The sequence below is a fragment of the Cupressus sempervirens genome, chromosome 2, assembly GCF_028749045.1.
Source record: "Cupressus sempervirens isolate cs-2001-9-10 chromosome 2, ASM2874904v1, whole genome shotgun sequence".
Classification (NCBI taxonomy): domain Eukaryota; kingdom Viridiplantae; phylum Streptophyta; class Pinopsida; order Cupressales; family Cupressaceae; genus Cupressus; species Cupressus sempervirens.
In genome coordinates, this window is record NC_143119.1 from 733,639,072 (window position 1) to 733,663,157 (window position 24,086).

General features: G+C 34.9%; 1 long non-coding RNA gene across 1 annotated transcript in view; it reads left to right on the forward strand.

The window, feature by feature from the left end:
- Positions 1-356: 356 nt before the first annotated feature.
- LOC149575472 (uncharacterized) overlaps positions 357-24,086 on the forward strand; it is a 51,088-nt gene continuing 27,358 nt past the window's right edge. Inside the window, exon 1 of the long non-coding RNA XR_016359685.1 lies at positions 357-454. This is a non-coding gene — a long non-coding RNA (uncharacterized LOC149575472). The remainder of the gene's footprint in view (positions 455-24,086) is intronic.

Genomic DNA, 24,086 nt, shown 5'->3' on the forward strand with positions numbered 1-24,086 from the left:
TCTAGCAACTTTGTGTGTGATATTACATGCCTTATGGTAGTATCAATGGTGGTATTGATATCTAACTGGCATGTGGTGCTTGGTCTGTAGTTTGATTGAAATTTATTTTTTTACTAAACAACAGGTGTATTTGCCTATAAATATGTAATTTTAAAGCATTAGTCAATTTTATGATGCAAGTTTCTTCTCTTTGTTTTCAAGATTACAATTGTACACTTTGGTGGTTTTATAAATATATTTTTATTTATTTTTTAAGCTTAGTGAGTCCTACAAACTTCTCCAATCTGGACAATTTTCTTTACTACATCCTTTTGAAGTGTTTCTAGTCTTCTGTGTACAGCTATCTTTCAGGGGATGGACAGTTGATATGCAGAACATACTAAATACAAGAAAGCATGGTGATCTGGCTTTACAAGATAAAGATTTTGGAGTTGCTATACTGTGGTATAATCGAGTATGTATATCCTCATTTGTTTAAAGTGATAGAGTAACAGAAAAAACCAGCTGCATTAATATACTGAGCAATGTGCTTTCATTTTAATAACATCTTAATCTTTATTGAACTAAAATGTCTAACGATTAGGATTCTGTAACTGAGTTCATAAACCAGACGTTATAGAATTTATATTTAAATGCTAATAAGTAAATGGAGCCAGTATGTATCTTCTGTAAAATGAAAATATGAACATATTGAAGCATGCAAAGAAAACTACAATTGTGCACCTCATTGATGCTTATACAGTTTTCCTCATAGTAGCAAAAATCTTTCTCAGCAATAACTTAGAAAACCAAGACATTAATTTTTTTCTTTTAAACTAGCATTTAATCTGATAATGATTTGAGTTGGGGAAATTGAAATTTGATTTGTTTTCGCAAAATAACTTGTGGAAAAATTAAAAACACTGCAAAAGTGAGCAATATGACTGAAATGCATGTTTCATGGACAAAAATTGCAATCCCTTAATAAATTTATGGTTGTACAGGTACCAATGGTTTTTGATTTCATCAATGTGAAAAATGCATCCACAAATCAGGAAACGTGGCTATCTAAAATTCAAATTACTGCTTTGGATGAACCTAAATTAATTTTGATTATTTTATGATTTCTCCACCATAGTACTTGTCACCATAGATATTCCCCCATTGTTGGTAGCTTTTTTGTAAGATTTCTTTAGTGCTGCACATTTTCTATTTCCTTCTCTTTTCAGACACCATTTTCAAGATACCTCATCTAAGTTATCCCTCTTGGACTCTCTTGTTTGGCCAACTATTCTTTATGGCTCAGTGGTTTGGGGGCCTTCTCTCTTTGGATCTTACTAGGCCTCGATGGGGTGGGTTCAGACATTGTTGTTACGCAGCATCAATAGATGTCACAAGTTCACTCCTCATAGTATCATATTTGCTGAGTTTGGTGCTCATTGCTTCAGTCTTGCAACCATATTCGATTTTATCTAGTTTCTTCATCAGCTACACGATTTTGTGAACTTGGCTGGTGATCGTGATAGATACTCCTAACTAGCATATTGTTCTTTTGTTGCTACTGCGAGTGCAGATACTAGCTCTCATTCTCATTGCTGGTATGCTCAGGCATCTTCTCTACTGAGCTCGATAGAGATTGATATTTATTGTCTCCCTTCTTATCAGTTCTCATTGAATGCCCCTGCTCATCTCCTCCCCTCTTGATAGGAGTTAAATGAGCATGTCAAACTTGATATCTAAGGATAGTATATTACCACCACATGGACTAATTCTCAGGGTTGCTTATGGTTGAGGATGGCCTTTTATGCGGAGCAAGTTTTGGTGATCAGTAATGGGATTATTGTTCATCCTAGTTACTTATCTCATCAGTGGTGTTATGCCCTACGTATCTTTTTAGGGTCTTTCAGAGTTGGTTCTCACTTTCTTTGTGCTTAGATTGATCATCATAGAGGTGAACATATCTATAAGTCGTGTAATCTTGCTAAGGTCAAGATGGAGACTCACTTTATTTTCCATTTCCCTATCTTTTATAAGATAAGAGGGAGATTCTATTGTTTGTTCTAGGACTGTTCTTCTCTTTCAACCATTTTCAACTATTCTAACTAGCGGTTGTATATGAGCAATGTTAGTATGCTAATAGAAACCAAATTTAAATAAAGCTTCTACAAACTAAACAAAATTCATAAACTTCAAGATAGACTAAGATGAGCTCTTAATTGAGAATATGAGCCATTAGTGGGCTCTCTCAATAAGAAGCTCTCTTGTTGAGTAGCTTTGTCTTAAAAGATAGGATGTATGCTCAATATGCTTCCAAAGGCTTCAATGGATGATTGTGGATTTTTGGTGTGGATAGATGGCTTTAGTATGGATTTGGATCTCAAAATAGCATTATAACTTTGCTTCATGGATTGTGTTATTTTGTAAAGGGGAAGGATCCAATTTATAGGCAAGAGGCTTGAGGGTTTGAGGGCTAAGATGCAAGGATGGGAAAAAGCTTATGGAGGGCTCAGATTGCATGAGAGGAGAGCACATGGATTGTGCTTCCTTACAACCAATCAAGGAGTGACACATGTCACATGGTGAGAGGATGGAGGAAAGGGGAAGGATGAGTCAACAAAGGAGGCTCAAGAGATAAAATCTTCATAAAGACCCTCATAATGACTTGTAAGAGCAATAAAAGGGCTTGTAAGAGTCATTTATGACCTAGTGGACTTCATAAAGTTTTATGGTTGAGATATTTTGAGGGTGATGAGAGCAAATTCGACTTGGACTTGATTAGGAAGGTTCTAAGCTTGTTTAGGCTTGTGAAAATGATTAGAGGATGGATTAGGATGGTTTAGGATTAGCTTAAGGATAGGCAAGTGGATGGCATTTAATGAGGGTGGGTGAAGGAAGAGATATTTGTTAACTTTGGCTTGGGTTAGTAAGTTTTAACCCATGTTTAGGGAATGTGACAAGGTTAGGAGGGGATTAGGATTAGGTTTAAAGACATCTTCTAGAAGAGTCTAGATTTTGGATGAGGATAAAGACTTTCTAGAATAGTCTAGAATTTCCTAGGATGAGGATGAAGACTTTCTAGAAGAGTCTAGAACTTCTTAGGGTGAGGATAAATTAGATTTTTAGGAAATAAATAAAGTTTTATTTATTTCAAGGGTTTGGGTTGAGGAGATATTTATTAAAACTTTTTTAATAAACATGAGGATTAATATTTAATCTTAATTAAATATTTTGAGTTGGGATTAGGGGTAGGAAATGATGGGATTAGCCTTTAATCAAAATTAAAGAAGGATTAGAAGATTTTGGAAGAGGTTATTGGTCATAAGGAAATTGGCCAACTTTTGGGAAAAAAATAAATTTTTTATTTATTTTAGGATTTTTGGTCAATTTATTAATTAAATAATTAATAAATAAGGAAATAATGTTTAAATAAGATTTAAACATTTTTGGAAGGGATTCCTTAATTAAATATTTTTAATTAAGATAAAGGGATTTAATGGCATAAAAATTAATTAATTAATTAATTAATTAATTAATTAATTAATTAATGATGATGTCATCAGGACTTTTTCAGAAAATAAAAATACTTTATTTTCTAAAGGTTTTTAGGTGTCTACATTTTGCCCCTCTTTGATGTGATGCCGCAAGTGGCATGGCATCAAAGATAAGAAAATAAGATGCCTAAGGCTAGAGCAAAAGAGGAGAGAATGGACTATGAGATGCCCCCTCAAGAAGGCAGCGGGGAGAGAAAGCGAGGCTTGGTGGCTTCTTGAAAAATACAAGAATCTGGGATGAGCAAGGAGACTCAAATTGGATTAAGAGAAGAGGCTGAATTAGCTCAAACTCTCACTATGGGAGAATGATAAAGGAGAATCAGATGCACAAGAGGAAGCAAGCTTAAGACTTCAGGGATTGCAAAGGATGAAGGAGCAGAGCGCTATAAAAAGGAATCCAGGATAGGGAGATGGATGAGGGGATTATAAAGCTGATGCAATAGGATTTCAAAGAGTCAAATTGGTGGAAGATGGGTTTCGGAGATCCCTAGGACTAGGATTGTGGATCTCGAAAGATGAGGCTTGGTGGATTGATTTGGATTGGTGGATCCCTAAGACTAGGATTGTGGATCCCTAAAGCTAAGAGTGATGAGTGATTCAAAGAGATACTGATGCATAAGCTGGGGTAGGAGAGACGGATGTTGGATATGGATGGGGGATAATGGAGATGAAGGGAATCCATTGAAGCTTTTTGAGCAGGGGGATACTTCAAAGAGAAGTACCACCATGTAGTTGAGCACTAGATTTGCTATAGGATTGTTGGTTAATTGCCAAGGTTACCAAGAACATCAAGGCCTTTTCACCAACTGTCCAGAGGACTGACAAACTGACACAAAACAAACACGCAAGGATTTCCCCAGTATCACACATGAATCCCAGAGGAAGCAGTGTGGAAACGACACTAGGTAACCCACAAGGAAAAAAGAAAACAAGAAAAAGACATGATCAAGACCTTACGCTCTAATTGCCCCATTCGCAGCATACCATGATATGGAAGATCATGGCAACCTTGAGGAGGGAACAAGGAGATTGCTTGGAAAAGATACTTCAAGACCCAAAAGGGAAGATCCCAAATCAAAAGAAAGTGAAAATCCAAAAGAGAGCCGTTTGCCAACGAGATGGGTAGGACGAGGTACTAACGGACCAAGATCAGACATGAGGAAAGCTATATCTTGCAAGGACCTATCGGAGAGCACCTAAGCTGGTGGATCTAGATGAGTGATGTGTCTGGCAAGCTAAACTAAGAAGGAGAACACTTTGGTGACAAGAGATCTAGCTAAAGGATGCATTGGAATAGCTAACCGAGGGTTGTGCGATGTGTGCAAGATGCTGATCAAGGAGGAACTGACACAAAAGCTAGATAGATACAATGGTACTAAGCTAAAGAGGATGTACAAGCTAATGGACCAAGATATTTACAAGCTGAAGCGGACCAAGATAGTTACAAGTAGGCAAAAGCTCAGGATGATAGGATAGGAGGATGGTTTGATGTTGTGCAAGATGTGAAAGCTAAGGGTGGGGTGATAGCGAAAGATATGGATTTGGCAGGATGCATCCAATGATGATGAGAGATTTTGTGACCAAGGATAGCTAGAGGAGCAGGATGAGATGGCTGGATAGGATGGTAGATAGCTAGGATTATGATGGATATAAAGAGATGACATTGGGTTTGCATGAGGATAGCCTAGAGCTAGATACCAATGACAAGGGAGGATGGACAAGACAAGATCTCCAAGGAATATAGTGCCCCCAATCAGAAGATAACATGCAGAAGGAGGTCTTATGATGGATGTGATAGGATAGAAGCTAGGATGGAAAAAGCTAAAGGGGCTAGGGAGATGTATGATAGCTGAGATGATTGGCTGAAGCTACATAAGATTAGTGGATGGTGTGAGATGGAAGCTGGAGGATGGAGGATAGGTGGATAGATTGGAAGATGGAGTTGGATGTCAAGAGATGACCAAAAGCATGAGGGTGATAGGCTAAGCTGGGGATGGCGGGATTACGCATGATGCTTGTTTGCCAAGTTTTCATCATGGTACTTGTCCAAGGCGCTTGAATTGCCAAGTTTTCACCAGTGGACGCTTTATTTTTCTTTTATTTTTTGACTTTTTGACTTTGGACTTAGCTGGAATGATTTTGGCTTTCTTCAGCTATTTTGGCTTTTTTGGGATTTTTCACTGGTTGTTGGAATGTTCAATTTTGTTACTAGCTGTTGGTACACTGGATGTGTGATTTATACAATAGATCGGATTAGATGGGATTGATGGTAGGAGATGGAGGGATGAAAATGCTGGAAAGGAGCATGAGATGGGGATGCTTGCAAGAGCAACATTGGCACATGTTGGAACGGGTGTGAAAAGAGCATATGGGGGATAGATGGTAGATGCGGGTGTGATGGAGGATTTGTGGAAGCATGCTTGGGGATATAGGAACCCAAGATGGAGTTAGGAGATGGGGGACATGAGTCACTAGATGGGGGATTAGCAATGGTAGATGCCATTATGCATTGGGTTTCAACTTTTTTCTTGGGGATCCACATGGTTTTGGATTTTCTTTTCATAGGCTTTTGCATTGTTTTGCATTCTTTGATTGGATTTTGCCTTTTTGGAGTATGTCTTTTAGAATAGACATATGATTGCCTAGGATGTGGATTTTTAGCTTTATACATTTTGAAGTTGGCATTTACATTGTTGTGGTAAGCTTTGGGAAGATGGTTAGGAGAAGCTTTGTGAGATGGAGAGGATATGAAAGAGCATGTAGGGGGATGATGATGGATGATGTGCCCTGATATGTGCCTTTGTTGATCTTGCATAGGAATGGATGGAATAGGATTTTTATGATGGCTAATAGGAGGATGGAGGATGGTAGATTTTGGAACATAGGGACCCAAAATGGATTTAGCGGATGAAGGGGGGATATGGTAGGTTGTTTTAGGTTGCAAAGATGGTGGAGGGGGGATGAAATAAGATTTCTTGAAGGAGTGATGGGAGGCTAGCATGGTGGGCTTGGAGATAGGCTTGGTTTGGGGGTGTGGTGTACCAACACCTTTAGATGGTGAGCCTTTGGATACATATCCAAGACCATGAAATCCTAGATTTTTTTGTGCAATAATAGGCTCTCTGATTCCTTGCTCTTGTGGTCCTAAACCTTGACCTTGATAATGCCATCGATTGAGCATTTGAACAAGCTGAGGACACTTTTTGCTTGCAGAAAATGGTAGAAGTGATTTATTAGGTGTATTGCAATGGGGAGATACTGTTCTTAATTCTTCTGCTGAGAGAGGGCCACCATGGATGAATGTAAGTGAACCAAGAGGGTAGATTATAGATGGTGGAATAGCTTGGATAGGTGGTAAGATGGAAGCATGGAGCGGGGGAGATGGAAGGATAGGATCTTGATTTAGCTGGTGGGATGACAAGATATCTTGTAGTGGAGGAGATATGGCTTGAGGTTTTGGAGATGGAGGAGATGGTGATTGCACTATGGATGGAAGACATGGTACGATGATATCTTCATTTATGCTTTGGGGGATTTCAACATGCTTTTGGGCAGGATCTTGATAGGATTGGTTTGGAGTGGATGGTGCGATAAGAGGTGAAGGGATGGATTCTTCAAAGGAAGCGGATGGATAGATGGGAGATTCAGTAGTGGAGATGGGTGAGTAGAAGATGGATGCATAAGGGTCATTACGAGAGATTTGGGAAATGCTTGGAGGCGATGTGGATAGGATTTGGAGGGATTTGACAAGTGGTGGGATTTTGATGCTTGCGGGAAGTGGAAGGATTTTAAGCAATTTGATGGATGGTATGGGGATGATAGTTATGGGAGATGGAGGTGATATTATAGATGGGGAAGCTTCATCACTGACTACTTCACATGGTTGGATTAGATGAAATGGCTTATCGACTATTGGAGGCAACTTTTCTTGTATTTCCTCTAGGAGATTCCTTGGAGACTCGCGTGTCAAAGGTGGAGGTGGATTGATAGGAATAGCTAGTGTGATGGGGGTGGAAGATTGAAAGCTTGGTTGATGGGGTGATGGAGGGGAAGCTGGAATATTGGATGGCATGACTAGATAGTTTGGAATAACTCTTGGATTTTGGGGGATGCTTGGGGGAATGTTTCTAAGGCTTTCAATATACCCATCATAGTCAACAAGATTTTCATCATCATTGGAATAGGAGGTGGCGGGAGCAAGGACAATGCGACCAAACACATCATGATAGGATTGGTACTTCATGCTTTGATGGTGAGTTTGATGGGGATGGGGTCTTGCATATGGATGAACATGGAAGCTCATGGTTGGATTTGGATTAAGCACAGATTTTGGATTGGTTGATGAAAGATTTCCTAGGGATAGTCAAAGCTGTATGACAGACCTAAGGAGGATTGGCTAGAGATTTTGGGCTTTCTTGTGGGTGGAAGACTTCAAGGGTATGCTGTCAAAAAGTGAGAGTTTTGCTTTCCTATGCGCTAGATTTGGTGGTGGCTATGTCAACTTGAGGATAGACTAATGATCCTATGGCATGACACGAGATTGACCACTTGTGGATCCCAACCTTTAGCTCAAGGTGATGAGGGATACAAGTGACAAAGTTGGATTACCCTAGACAATGCTCTGTCAAAGGGATAACCTTGGCGAGATTGGTTGATTGGTAGGATTGATTGGATAGCAAAATCTAGCAAAGTGACAACAACTCTTTAAAGGCTTGGGTGATTTTGGATTGGGTTGCTAGCTGGCTGGGGGGATTATTTGGATGGACTTTGGATTTGGGATTTTTCTAAGGCAAAGAACTAGATAGATTCAGTTGCATCGGGGGAGCTTGGATGATTTTCTGATAAGGCAGTGACTACGCTAAGTATGCCTTGAGTTGGGAGATTTCTGCTTTTCAGGGATTTCGACCAAAATTGGCAAACATTCATTCAAAAGCTATGAACAAACAAGAAGACAAAATTTTGGAGCAAGCACGTCAAACACACCAACATCCTAGGAAGCTTTCTACAAAGATGAAATTTGTTATAGCTAGGGAGTCATCGATATACGCAAGGTACGTGAGGCCCAAATCCATAGATGAAACCAAAAAGATGTCACACAGCTGAGAGGAGCGGTAACCCACTTCTCCTCTTTCACTTCTCAAGGGTATAAAGTTCCTTGAGGCTTAGCCCGAGTGACAAAATTTTGATCCCAAGAGAGGTGTCTTTGGATTCACCTCCCGATCTTTATACTCCGCCGGAATGCTGGAGTTGAGGTCGTCCCAAGGGGTGATGAAATCCCCAAGCAGGCCTCCTAAAAAGCTAAGACAAGATTTTGGATCCTAATCTTATGCACCCAAGATGGCCTCGAAAGACGACAAGGGGAGAGAAGACTTGGATGATCTTGGGCTAAAAAACATGCTTGTTCTTTTCCAATTGATGATTTAGATTTTGTAAGCTATGATTGAAGACACTCGTGATTAGGACATACAATGTTCATTCCAACTTGACAGCGTCGTCAACATAATGAAAATCGAGAATTCGTCAGCATAAGAAATGCGAGCGTCATTAAAATGCATCAAAACCATGCAATGTTCATTGATTGTTAGGCATTCAAGATTGTGTTTAGCAACATGCATTCAAAGACAAGTGATTAAACATTCAAGTTTTTTCCTTTGAGCATTCAAGATTGAGATTTTGTGTGTTGTTTTAAGAACTTTGAAGTGCTTTGTTTTAACCTTAGATCATTCAAGATTGTTTTTGGACTCAAAAGTGAAAATGACTCTTTGGACTTTGGTTTTCATTCAAGATTTTGTGTTCTAGTTTGCATATTTTAAGCCCAAAAAAGATATTCCTAGATTGTTTTGATGCATGAAAAACCTAAGAAACATTAAAGATTTTGCAACAAGACATTTTTTTGGAACAAATAACAAAGCTTTTAGGACAATTTTTGGCAACCATTTAGGACTCTTAGTTTTCATGAGATTTTTTTAAAAAGAACTTTAGTGTGCACTTAGTGTTGATTTTGAAGCTTTTGAAATGGAAACTTGAAGTTCTTTTTAAATTCCCAAAAATGAAGTGTTCCTAATTTTGCATGAATGCATCTAAAACCTTGATGTTGCAAGGATTAAAATGATTAGATTGGTTTAGTTTCACTTGTTAAAAGATTTTTTCTTTTTTGCAAATTTTTAATTTTTCAATGGATTTAAGTATGATTTGGGGGTTCATTTTAAGCACTAAAAAGAAGTGTGTATGATTTTGCTTCCTTAAAAAAAAATGGCCAAGATCTCTCACAAGAATAAGAAGAAGAAGTAGATGGAATAAGAAGAATATAGACAAGAAGAGGAAGACGAATTCCAAGTGCTTTGTCCACCTATAAGCTTGAAAAATCTGCAAATACTATGAGATAGATTATGAGTTCTTTTGTCTTCTTCATGCTCATGTGGACCTACAAAACCAATTTATACAATCCTACCAATCACAAAAACAAGTAAAATTAGCCAAAATCAGCAAATGACATACAAAACTTGACTAAAAAAGCTAATGAAGATGACCCATGCGGGGTCCCACCGGGCGTGCCAAAATGTATATGAGCAATGTTAGTATGCTAATAGAAACCAAATTTAAATAAAGCTTCTACAAACTAAACAAAATTCATAAACTTCAAGATAGACTAAGATGAGCTCTTAATTGAGAATATGAGCCATTAGTGGGCTCTCTCAATAAGAAGCTCTCTTGTTGAGTAGCTTTGTCTAAAAAGATAGGATGTATGCTCAATATGCTTCCAAAGGCTTCAATGGATGATTGTGGATTTTTGGTGTGGATAGATGGCTTTAGTATGGATTTGGATCTCAAAATAGCATTATAACTTTGCTTCATGGATTGTGTTATTTTGTAAAGGGGAAGGATCCAATTTATAGGCAAGAGGCTTGAGGGTTTGAGGGCTAAGATGCAAGGATGGGAAAAAGCTTATGGAGGGCTCAGATTGCATGAGAGGAGAGCACATGGATTGTGCTTCCTTACAACCAATCAAGGAGTGACACATGTCACATGGTGAGAGGATGGAGGAAAGGGGAAGGATGAGTCAACAAAGGAGGCTCAAGAGATAAAATCTTCATAAAGACCCTCATAATGACTTGTAAGAGCAATAAAAGGGCTTGTAAGAGTCATTTATGACCTAGTGGACTTCATAAAGTTTTATGGTTGAGATATTTTGAGGGTGATGAGAGCAAATTCGACTTGGACTTGATTAGGAAGGTTCTAAGCTTGTTTAGGCTTGTGCAAATGATTAGAGGATGGATTAGGATGGTTTAGGATTAGCTTAAGGATAGGCAAGTGGATGGCATTTAATGAGGGTGGGTGAAGGAAGAGATATTTGTTAACTTTGGCTTGGGTTAGTAAGTTTTAACCCATGTTTAGGGAATGTGACAAGGTTAGGAGGGGATTAGGATTAGGTTTAAAGACATCTTCTAGAAGAGTCTAGATTTTGGATGAGGATAAAGACTTTCTAGAATAGTCTAGAATTTCCTAGGATGAGGATGAAGACTTTCTAGAAGAGTCTAGAACTTCTTAGGGTGAGGATAAATTAGATTTTTAGGAAATAAATAAAGTTTTATTTATTTCAAGGGTTTGGGTTGAGGAGATATTTATTAAAACTTTTTTAATAAACATGAGGATTAATATTTAATCTTAATTAAATATTTTGAGTTGGGATTAGGGGTAGGAAATGATGGGATTAGCCTTTAATCAAAATTAAAGAAGGATTAGAAGATTTTGGAAGAGGTTATTGGTCATAAGGAAATTGGCCAACTTTTGGGAAAAAAATAAATTTTTTATTTATTTTAGGATTTTTGGTCAATTTATTAATTAAATAATTAATAAATAAGGAAATAATGTTTAAATAAGATTTAAACATTTTTGGAAGGGATTCCTTAATTAAATATTTTTAATTAAGATAAAGGGATTTAATGGCATAAAAATTAATTAATTAATTAATTAATTAATTAATTAATTAATGATGATGTCATCAGGACTTTTTCAGAAAATAAAAATACTTTATTTTCTAAAGGTTTTTAGGTGTCTACAGCGGTGTCTAGTGCTTTATCTTCAAGAGGCTACTTTTGCTTCGTGACAATACTTTATAGTCACTACTTCCTCACCGGTATACCTTTTCTCATCTTTTTATTGCCTTTTTCACACCTTTATCTACTTTTCTCGGTATGAAAAGACTATCTAGTTCTACCAATTCTATTGACCATTCAAGATCTATCAAACCCTGCAATGGTTTCTTGCGTCAGCGACACCCTTCCATGAGTACACAGAGACAGTACAAGGCTCCTCCTTGCTCATAGTCTTATCCTTTTGTGACTGATTTTTTTTTACCAAGAAAAGACTCCTAGTCTTTCCTTGGCCTCTCTCTTCTTGGTTCTTGTTATTTGCTTTTCTCAGACGTTGTCAGCTATCTAGTTGTAAACTCTCAGTCCCATAGACCTTTTGTTTTTGTTGGACATTAATAATTTTATCTTATCTCATCTTATCTTTGGTATAATGGGAGATACATGTTGATCTTGTTCCTACATTTCTTTTGGGTTGTTTATTCATCTTTTTTTACTCACTTTACATATAACTATTTTCTTTCTGTGTTCCCATTATGATTAGGAATATTTCTCATTGAGCATGCCCAAGCTCTCTAGGCCATGCAGGTAATAAAGGATGTGGTATGATAGGTAATAAAGACTTTGGCAAGTAAAAATTGTGGTTCTTCAAATTATTGATCTGTTGAAGGGCTTGCAAAAGATTCATCTCTGTCACAATAAATATGGATCATTATTATTCTATTGGACCTTTGAAGCTTTTATAGACCAAACTTGGAGATGTTGACTTTCCCTACTTGTTTACCAAGGGCAATGATTTGTGCCCCCAATTATAGACAATCTGATTGTCACCCCCGACCACTGCATCTGCTTAATAAGGCAGATTGTATTTTTCATTCCCTCTATAATCAAGACAGAAATATTAATCTTCTTTTGAACAAATCAAATGAGATTCACAAAGGGACACCAGCTTTCCAAAGTTTGGTCCCCCAATTAATTAAATATTATAATAAAGTTGCCCCGCCCTACCACAATATAATATGATAATTATTTTATTATTATTATATAATAATATGATAATCAAGGTTGCATGGGTACTGGGTTACTTGGGTACTTTGGATATGAGTATGAGTATGGGTATAATTGTTTTTCAAAATAAGGAATGGGGGCATGTGGACATGTCTAGTTTTTTTAATATAATTTTGATATTTTATAGAATATCTGAAAATATGAGTCATGAGTCATCATGTCGAGCTTTCAAAACAAGAGTTCTGAAAATATGAGTCATGAGTCATAATATATATGCTGAATATTTAAACTTTAGATGCATAGCAAAATATGGACAAGAAAATCATAAATCATATAATGACATGCTTTTTAATGATAAACTTCTAGTTCTAACTTGAACAATGAAAATTAGAAAAGTTTAGTATTTTACTATTAATCAATATTATATTGAAGTTTCAAACAGATTACATATTGGATTAAGCTAGATAAACAACAAGCTGATATGCAAATGAAAAATTGAAGAAAAAATTAGACATCTTAATCTACGTGGCAGTTTTTTAACATTTTGCAAAGGGACAAATTTGTGAGTTGACATGGTGTTTCTGGCTGCAACGTATGTACCCAGCCAAGTACCCATACATGTACCATGGGTCTAGGTGTGTGTACTCATGCCACCTTGATAATAATTGTATATTATAATATTATTATAATATCATATAATACAATAATCCAATAATTAAATATTGTTATAATTATTGTATTATTAATTACAATAATCAATATAATTATTGTATCACAATAAATATTTTTATTACAACCTTTATGTTAACTATGTCGGTTAGAAGGAATCCAACCATAACTACAATAACATTAATACTCCCTCTTAGTTGTTGAGTAACATGGATAATTTTCTGCAAATGTACTATCATTGCCATTGTAATTGATATATTCCAAATGTAGATTTGAAGACTCATAAATATGAGAGAAGACATGTCTCATGAAGAGACATGTCTCTATGGTTAATCATGATTAGTTAATATATTAATAATATAAATAACCATATGTATAATATATATAAGAATAGTTATTTAATGATGATTTTCCATCAAGAATATATCGCATGATTGAATCAATCCAACTACAACTACAAAATTAACATAACTAGGAGGAATCCTTCTCGATAACTTTAGAGTTACAATGTCTAACTTGGCTAGTCTCATAGGGTGGCTCCATGATGTCTGTTCCCATGAATTCAAAATAAAATGACCACAAGTGCTCATAATGGAATTACTCAATGTGATGTCATCATGATGTGCAACATGGCTACTCTTAGAGGGTGAACATGCACAAACATGAAATTTCTTCCATGAAATCCACCATACCTACTCGCAATGGGTGGATTTATCATGCCTACTCGTAGAGGATGGAAAAGGGCTTAGACCTCAAACTTCTCCTAGAGAAGAGTGCATTACCACCTTGCCTACTCGTAGAGGGTGGCTTCACCTACCTGTAGAGCTTGGACAATGAGGTCTTGCACCTCAAACTTCTCAGAGAATAATGCATCACCAACATGCCTACTCGTAGAGGGTGATTCCACCATACCTACTTGCAGAGGGTGGACAATAAGGGCTTGTACCTAATACTTCTCCTAGAGAAGAATGTATTACCACCATGCCTACTTGCAAAGGGTGGAAGATATACCTCAGTGTAGCACTGATGTTGAGACTCCCTCTCAACCAGAGCTTCATTCTCCACAATTTCAAGTTTCTCTTGGAAGTATGTGAACTTCACTTGAGCAAGAGGGTTGGTGAGAACATTTTCTGTCTGAACATCAGTGCTAATGTATCTCAATTGAATACCTTTCCTATGCACCATATCTTCAATATGATCTTCACATGCTTTGACTTGTCATGAAATACCAAGTATCCATCTATTTAAGAATATCTTTGTGTCCCCATAAAGACTTTTTGACTTCCACACATAGGACCATCCAATGAATCATAGTCCTCTACAACAATTTCCTAATCACTAAAGAAGCCATCACAACATGGCCTATTCCCTTTGGTTCAATATGACCAAGATCTTTAGAAATCAAATGAAGCAGATCCTCTAGTTGCTCCCTATGAAGCTCAAGTTCTGACCTCTTGACACTTCATCCAAGGATGCCTCTAATGGATTGTCAGACTCCCTTTGAATGTTAATTCTTCCTCTATGAAGAAACTGATCACAATCTATATAGATTCTTCCCCCTTGAGAGATGTCTCAAGGATAACATGGGCAAGTCCCTCTCCTATTTGAAGACAATCATCCTACTATCATGTCTAGAAACATTTAGGTTCTTCTTAGGATGTACTACAAGGATAAAAGGAGATATAAGGAACAGACTGCCTTGAAGAAAGATAGCAAAAATTATAAAATCGGCTACCACAAGAAGGAATACTAACAACCCTAGTGATAATGAAAAGAGGACCAGTGGGGGCCTCGGTTGTTTCAACAAAATTAAAGGTAATGGAAGGTTGAAGTTGAGGTTTAGGTTGAACATGTTTAACTTGATTAAAAGTATGATTGACTTCAACTTTCCCATCATAAGAAATGTTTGTAGGAGAAGGAGGCTCCTTAGTAGTGTTGGTTGAATGAGATGGAAAATGATTAGTGTAGATTTGCTAAGTCTGATTAGGAGGTGCAACTGAATTATTTCCATGATTAATATCAAGATCGAAAAATATAGGATTAGAATCAATAAGCTCTTGCACCACATTCTTGAAAGAAAGATATCTTTTAGTATCATTACTAGTTTGGCGATGGAATTGACAGAAAGATTTGGGATCAAAGAATCATGAAGGTGGTTTAGATGGGTCAATTGGTTTGATAAGAGGAAGTTCCATCATGTTTTCTTTCATTAACTTCAAATTCACATTATGCAAAGATTTAGAAAGTGGAGTAAAAGTAAAAGAAGGCCTGAAAATAAAGAACAAAGGATCCACACCTTTGGATACTATTGCCACTTGTTCATCTATAGTGCTAGATGGTTAGTTGATTTTGATATACTTTTTAGGTTTATGAGATGTTGGAATTGCATGCAGCACCACTTTTATGAATAGAAACATGAACCATTTGATTGTTTCTCTCAAATTGACTCACTTGAAGTTGATAACAATGAAACACTACAAACAATTGTGAGAAGGAAGAGAACTTAGTAAGTAGTAAGGAGAACCTTATCCCTAATGTCTTTTTGTAAATTAGAAACAAAATATGCCATATATCAATATTAGGAATAGGGTAAAAAATCTAAGCATGCAAGTTCTTAAATCTACCAATGAAGTCACTAACTTTTTCTTTTACACCTTATTTACAATGCACCAAATCTAGTAACATGGATCTTTTCTACAAATGTACTAATATGGCCATTGTAATTGATATATTTCAAATGCAAACTTAGATCTCATATAAATATGAGAGGATACATGTCTCATGAAGAGACACGTCTTTAAGGTTTTAATCATCATTTAATTTATATATTTAATAATAATAATAATTTGTATAATAAATATGTATTAATATATAGTATAATATATATTATATACTATAATATATATTATATACTATAATATATACAATAATATATATTATTATTACATGAATACATATATATAGAAAGTGACGATTTACCAATAACAACAATGTATCTTAGATCAAATTAATTCGACTGAAGCCACAACTTTAACACTCTATCTTAGCTATGGAGGATCTATATAACATGTTATGCTCTGAAGAATATGAAGAGATATTATCTCAGTATGATATTCAATTCACTATGAGGCTAAATATCTCAACACTCCCTCTTTAGCAAAGAGAGAATTAAAATAATTATAATACAAGATTTGAACACCACCTTAAGTGTGGTCTATGATAGATTTAAGTTATGGTGTCTAGCAAGATCTAGCCTGAAGAATCATAACAAATTGATTTTCATGGTGTCTAGAAAAATCCAGCCTGAAGAACCATGATAGCACTTGCTCCAACACATATTGGTGTTAGGAGATAGACCAACTATTGATAAGGTTGTCACCTTACAATAGTTATCTTCTAGTTGATATGTTTGTTATCATGACTTCCAACTCTTTGAGACAACAACTTAATGAAGTCTATCATGATAATAGGTCTACCATTTATAATATTGTCACCTTACAATGGTTACCTTCTATTTATATATATCAATGAAAGATCACCACCTTTCATTACATATCATATGTGAAATAGTAATCACCATGAACCTAGTCAAAGGGTGGTACAAAGGCTTTTACCTCAATTTTCTCTCATAGAGAAGAATGCATTACAAGGAGTTTCACTTACAACTTCTTATAGAGAAGATATCATTTAAAAAAGATTACACCTCAAAAATTCTCCCTTTGAACAATGATTTTGGGAAGTTAGGTCCAATAGTTACTTCTTTAGAGGCTCTCTTCCCCCAAGGATTCCTGTCAGACTCACTTTGAATCTGATATGAGTCTTCTAATTTTCTAGTGATAAGTAAATACTTCCTCATAATGCACTCAAGAGTAGGCCCATTCAATGCATGTAGTCACACACATGCATTTCTAGACTCCCTCTGAGTATCAATCTTCTAAGCTCCTGCATTTCCTTAGAAGGAGTGTCATACTCCCTCTTAATGTAGAAGGATCTCAATAATAAAAAATATTTGCTTCAAGAGCCTCACTTTATCCATCTTGATCATCAACATCTTTGGAGCTACTATCATAACATTGAGTTTGTACAATATTTGGTAGCACATGTAGAGTACCAACCTTCTTTTCCTACAAGAACATCCTTAGACATAAAGGAAAAATCAAGGAAAATAACTCTTATAGTATGTATAGGATTACAATAAATGAATATATAAATGTAAAAGTTACAAGTACCTATCTGCCCATGAGGGTCATGGAAACATCTCCTTTCTAAAGATGGTTCAAGTGGGAATGAAACATTGGTTATTATTCCCCCCACAATGTAAAATTCCCACTCTTATATTGTTTGAACACTTTTGCATCACATCAAATTCTTTCTAAGTTCCAACTTGCTCTTTTCATCCATTGAAGGTCCAAACATTCATTAAACTTAACAGTAGAAGCAAACATGTCCTTCCATTTTCTTAAACTTTTCCAAGATACGCCAATATCTTGATTGAGTATGATTGTGCCACATGAATGAATCTAAAACTCATACATCAAGCTTCATTCATCAAAGAGAGACTCGTAGATGGTTCAAATGCTTTGGCAACCATAACCATACAATTTGGATAGTTTTCCCATGTTGTCCATCATATAACACATTCATGATATTGGAGCTTTGTTAGACATTAACATAGGCTTCTTGTCCTCGATCCTTACATCATTGATAACAATAGAATCATTGTATGGTAAAGCTTCAAAATGTGAATTTGGTTTAGAAGTAGTTATCTATGTTGGTCATAAGATCTATGTGTAGAGAGTATGTGTGGATGAGGAGAAAATCAAGGCTCTCAAAGAATGGCCAAAACCAAAGACTAACTCATTTAAGGGGATTTGTGGGCTTATGTAGCTATTGCACAAGACTTGTAAAAGGATTCTCAAAAATTGTGCCCCACTTACCAATCTAATGAATAAGAGAGTGTTTGCGTGGAATGAAGTAGCCCAACAAGCCTTTGAGAATCTAAAAGAATTATTGAGTTCTTGTCTCGTTCTCACATTCTCTATTCTACGCTGCTATTTGAATTGGAATGTGATGCATCTAGAGAGGGCATTGAAACAATTCTCATGCAAAATAAAATTTTATTTGTGAGTAACAATCTCACTACAATTGAAAGACTTCGTTTAGTACTCATGATAAATAAGTGTTGGCTATTATGTACACATTGGCCAAATTTAGGCAATGTTTGGTTTGTAGAAATCTGTGGTTAAAACAGGCCATAATAGTTTGCAACTTTTCCTAAGGCAAAAATATTGTAATAGATGCATTGTCTTGCAAGCCTACTTATGTAACATAGTGGTATTGCAAAAGATTTCAAGAACACCATTATTGTTGAATATGCAAATGATCCACATGCAAATGATATGTTTGAGAGAAACCTACAAAATGAAAAATATAAAATAGTAGACAAATTCATTCTCTATAAAGGAAGGATATATCTTCCATAGAGGTAAAAAATGAAAGTACAAATGACCAAAGATGTTACATCCCAAATTTTGACCTAATTTAAAATATAGCCATTAAGGTTCACATGAAGTTAGTTGACAGTGAAATTTTTTATAATCTTGTGAAATGGTAAGATGGTTAGTCATTATAATTTCATGTGAAGATAACATTCTAGTTGATTATTTATCACAGATTCATGGAATTGAGAAGGCAGCTAGCCGTTATGATTATTTATAACTTGTTATGATAATATGATTTAATTGCGAAGAATTTCCTTGCAGAAAATACATTGAAGGGGTGGAAGCATTGTCAAAAAAGAATTAGGCACAGGAGCATTGCCATCACTAGGAAAATGGGTTTGAGGGCCTAGCGACTTGAACATTAGGATACAATCGATGAAACTACATGAGCTATTTAAATAAATAATTTGAGAAACATAAAATAATTAAGTTAAAATATAAAAACATACCTCAAGGGATTTTAATTGATCTTTCATCATATTATTATAATAAATATTTATATGCATGCATATAAATATAAAAATAAAATGGCACCATTATATTATAATAACTTAATATAATGATGTCACCCCATTGATATACTTACATGAACGTATGCAAGTATATATTATAATAATAATATTCATAATATAATAATATTTGAATTATAATTTTCCAACTCTTTGTCCATCCTTTTTATTCTTTTCTTTTTTAAACCAATTGAGCACTTGGCATTTTTAAGTGCCAAGATATTCTTTATGTTTCAGAAGCCAAAGAGTCTCCTTAGACCTTTTGATATCTTGAGATGAGTGGAGACAAGGAGGCAAGAACTTTCATACCCAATTTATATTTTCATGGCACTCAATTGGCTTCTTCTCAATTCTGACTCTCTCTCTCTCTATTATTTATTTTTGACTTTCTTGCTTAAGTCGATAACTTGCAACTTCAATTGGAAAATTATTGCTGCCATAGCAATTAAGTTTTATATATTATCTCAATTTTAGATTATGTGATTCATATATACTTGGGATATTGGTGCATGAAGAACATTTATGGGAGGTTGAATCATAGCAGCTAGCTAGGCACATACTACCTTATTCATGCTACAATTTTTCTATGATCACTTTCGCTTTCTACCACAACACTCGAATTCCTTCTTCTTAATATTGATATCCTTGCCAATACTAGTCTATACCTTTCAATAAATTTGTCCCACAATTTCTGCCCGTTCACATATTCTGTCAGAAATTGTGAAGTACTTTTATGTTGGAGCTATATTATTTACTTTGAAAGTATAGGTGTGACAAATAGCTGAGCATTCAACAAGACACCATCTACAAACTATCTAGGTTATGTGGAACACTAAAATCTAATGTTTCTAATCTATTTTCTTGAACAAATGGTGTAATAGCAGTAAACTACAATATTTATCAGGATGATAACTTGTTGATATCTTGTTTTGATATTACATAATTGATTCTCTTTTAAGTAGATTTATTCATGGTAAATGAAAGCCAAATAACCATAAAATGAATCCATAAATCATTATGCCATTGGATATTATAATTAAACAATCAATTCTGAAATCTTTAAAGAACATAATCATGTAATCATAGATTGTGAAATGTTGGATGTATGAAATCTGATATAGTGGTATCTAATGCCCTAAATGATCCAATGGTAATTGAAGACCTAAGTGATATAGTGGTATTTGATGCTCTAACTGATCTAATGGTAATCAATGTCCTAATTGATATAGTGGTATCTAATTCCCTAAATGATCTAATGGTAATTGATGCCCTAATTGATACAGTGGTATGTGATGCCCTAATTTTATATAGTGGTGTTTAATGGTAATCATCATTGGATTATGATATAGCAGTATTGGATGGTAGTTGTTATTTGATATTGTTATAGTGGTATTTTTGGACTAACTTAGGTGGTTGCAAAAGCATCCCTACAATGATTTCTTGGTTCAAATTCCATGATATGTGGATTTTAATTTCTATAGTAAATTCATTGATAGTGTTTTAAGTTCTTAATTAAGAAATTTTGTTTCATTGTTTTTAACTATCAATCTCTTTCATATGAACGAAATTGATTTAACTATCTTCTTATGAAAATGAAGTAATAACTATGTTTCTTTGAGTATGTTTGTTGTTAATTAAGACCCGAGAAAAGTGGATGTTACAAAAGAATACTGTGATAATCTACTAGCAAGTCACCAAGGTTATTTCAGAACATATAAAAAAGGGAAAAATACTCTTGGAAGGGACTTAATAAACATATAGTGAAATATGTTCAAGAACATATGACATGTCAGTGAAACAAAACATAGAAAACATATCGATTTGGCCTCCTTCAACCTCTTTCTATATTGAATGAATAGTAGGGTAGTATCTCTATGGATTTCACAATAGGGATTCCTAAAGTTCAAAAAAAAAATTGTATATATGTAGTTGTGGATTATCTAACCAAGCTCATTCATTTCATGGCCATATCCATAGAATACAAGGGACCTCAAGTAGCCGAAGTCTTCTTTAATCAAGTGTTTAGATTACATGGCCAAGAAATATCATTAGCAATAGAGGAGACTGATTGATTAGCCAAATTTGGCAAGAGCTCCTCTTTGATAGGAATTGGATTGATGCCCAACACAAGTTATCACCCTCAAATCAATGGTCAAACTTAAATTGTTTGTTGATGAAATAACATCAGTTAGATTATATATGATTTGATGAATATATGTTGATATCTTAAATATGTCATTCCAAGAATATCATATTGAGATGATATCTCTCTATAATCCTCCCTAGCTAAGAAGGAGTGTTAATGTTGTAGCTTCAATCGAGTGGAATTGATCTAGAGTTAATTCCCAATGGTTATTGGTTTTTGATTAATCATCAATTAGACAAATATCTATCTATCTATCTATCTATCTATATATCTATCTATCTATATATATATATATATAATTGTTAATAATGTCTAATGAAATTTACTTACCATAGCCAATATTGATTAACATAGAGACATGTCTCTTCTACTCCTATTCATATTCATTTAGATCTACACTTGGAGAACACATAACATATAGATAGTGCCATTACATTTGTAGTGATCCTAAAAATCAACATGGTATCAGAGCAAGGCTGCAAATGCAAAAAGGAACTAGAAACCAACCAGACATAGGACAAAGAGAAGTGTAATGGAGAAGGAAATGTATAATTTTTATTGATTGTAGACACATCAAAGTAAGAATGTTCTCAATGTTCTTTATATTGTATCAGGTTAATTAATTGTAGAGCCTTATTTGAGTGGTAGTGAAGTAATAGTTCCTACCAAGGAATGTAAAGACCTCCCAAAACATGGTGTCTTTCATATCAAATAAGCTGATTAAATTAATGGAGGCATGATAGAGTCTGTGTAATTAAGTGAGTTTATGCTTCCTACATTTGAAATATGTTTAGTAAATCATTATGTTTCTTGGTAATCAATGTATGAGTATTTGAAGATAATAAAATCAAAAGTCCTTCCTATTATTGTGGAATACCTTGAAGAACCATAATGATATTTTGAAGTCCATTGTAGCTATTTTTTCTCATATTGGTTTGATGGAATGGTTATATTGTTGATTTTGATGATAATGTAATGGAGGACAATCTGGTATGAAGGGGGAATGTAGACATGTAAGCTATATGCTTATGCTAACATAATGATAATACATTTTTATGAATTTTGATGCAAATGGTAATACTTTTGTCTATGTCTCAATGGTAGATATTTTGATGCTCACATTTCAATCTCATGATTATGTTGTTCTTTGCAATCATCAAGGTTGGATATCACTACCATATATGTTTTAAGGAGGAGATGCAATGTGAAGGAGGTCACATCATAGTGTCTTAACTCAACTAGCACTAAATAAATAATATAGAGGGAGTAAGAATCTAAAGGATTTAATCCATATGAAGGTTGAAGATGTTGAGAAAACAAAGCATGGGAGGCACAAATACAAACATAGGAAGACAAAGCCTACACACACATGCAGATGTAGACAATGAAGTATAGAAGGAGCGATTGTTATCTGGGCAACGGATGATGGATCAATGGGAAATTATATATAGCACTTCATCAGATAATTAAGTTCCTTATCTCCAAGAATTTTCTATTATCAAGCATTATAGTTATGGGCCCACTATACTTCTACTCTACATTATGGTTATCTCTAAGATGCTCTAAGAGTGAGAGGATGACATCAATCCAGTGACAAGTACACATAAGTAGAAGATATAGAGACTGGGAGTTAGTCAGATCTTTAAAGGTAAGAAATCATCTAAGAAGTTTGAAATGCAGAGAAATTTTAGAGAATCTCTTAATATCTTCTCTAATACATTGTGTGCATCTTCATTTCTTACAAAACATTATAACCTACAGATCTACAGAACATTTTACATTAACTAGTAATCATGCCTTTAACTACAAAAAAGAAGAAGATAAAGAAATATGCTTATAGGAATTGATGCAGTCAAAGTTGTTGGAACTGAGACAAGTTAGAATTGATACAAGCTTAATAGGGGTATCATTTTATCATGCCATTTCCACAGCCTATAAAGGTTACTTGGTGGCATGATTAATTCTTAATATAATCGTCCACTATCACTCATCTGGTTTGCTGGAATATATCTTTAGATAAAAATTTTTGTTGCCGCACTTGTTAGTAATCCTAAAAGACAAATTCTAGGTTGACATCGGGTCTTAAATATATGGCACAACATGACAAAGACGCTTTAAGAAAATGAATATGATTAGGTTGAATACTCATTACGAAGATTTTTTTTATTTGGAACTCACAAGATTAAAGTATATTATCAAGGCTTGAATGAGTTAATGGATTTTATTAATAGAATGTAATTATGCATGAGGAAGTTAAAGGTGGTTTAGAATTGTAGGAAAGAACTACATATTCCAGGTATAAAAAATGCTATGAAATTGATGTCTTCATAAGATATCTCACAACTAATATTCTACATCTATAAAAATCATCATATATATAGAAATGGTGCTTGAAATTGATAGGAGTAGGGTTAGTGAATTTGGAATTAGTGGTGTTTGTTTCAGTTATCCAATCACCTTTCTATATAGTAATGACTCATTAGCTCTAGAAATATAATAGAAAACATATGCCAACAAAGGAGCACATTATTCAAATAGAAGATCACATCAAATGGAGTGGGTGGATCATCTAGTGAAAGACGACTCCAAGAAACTATCGAGACCTTATTAATCACAGATAAGGAATTGACAAG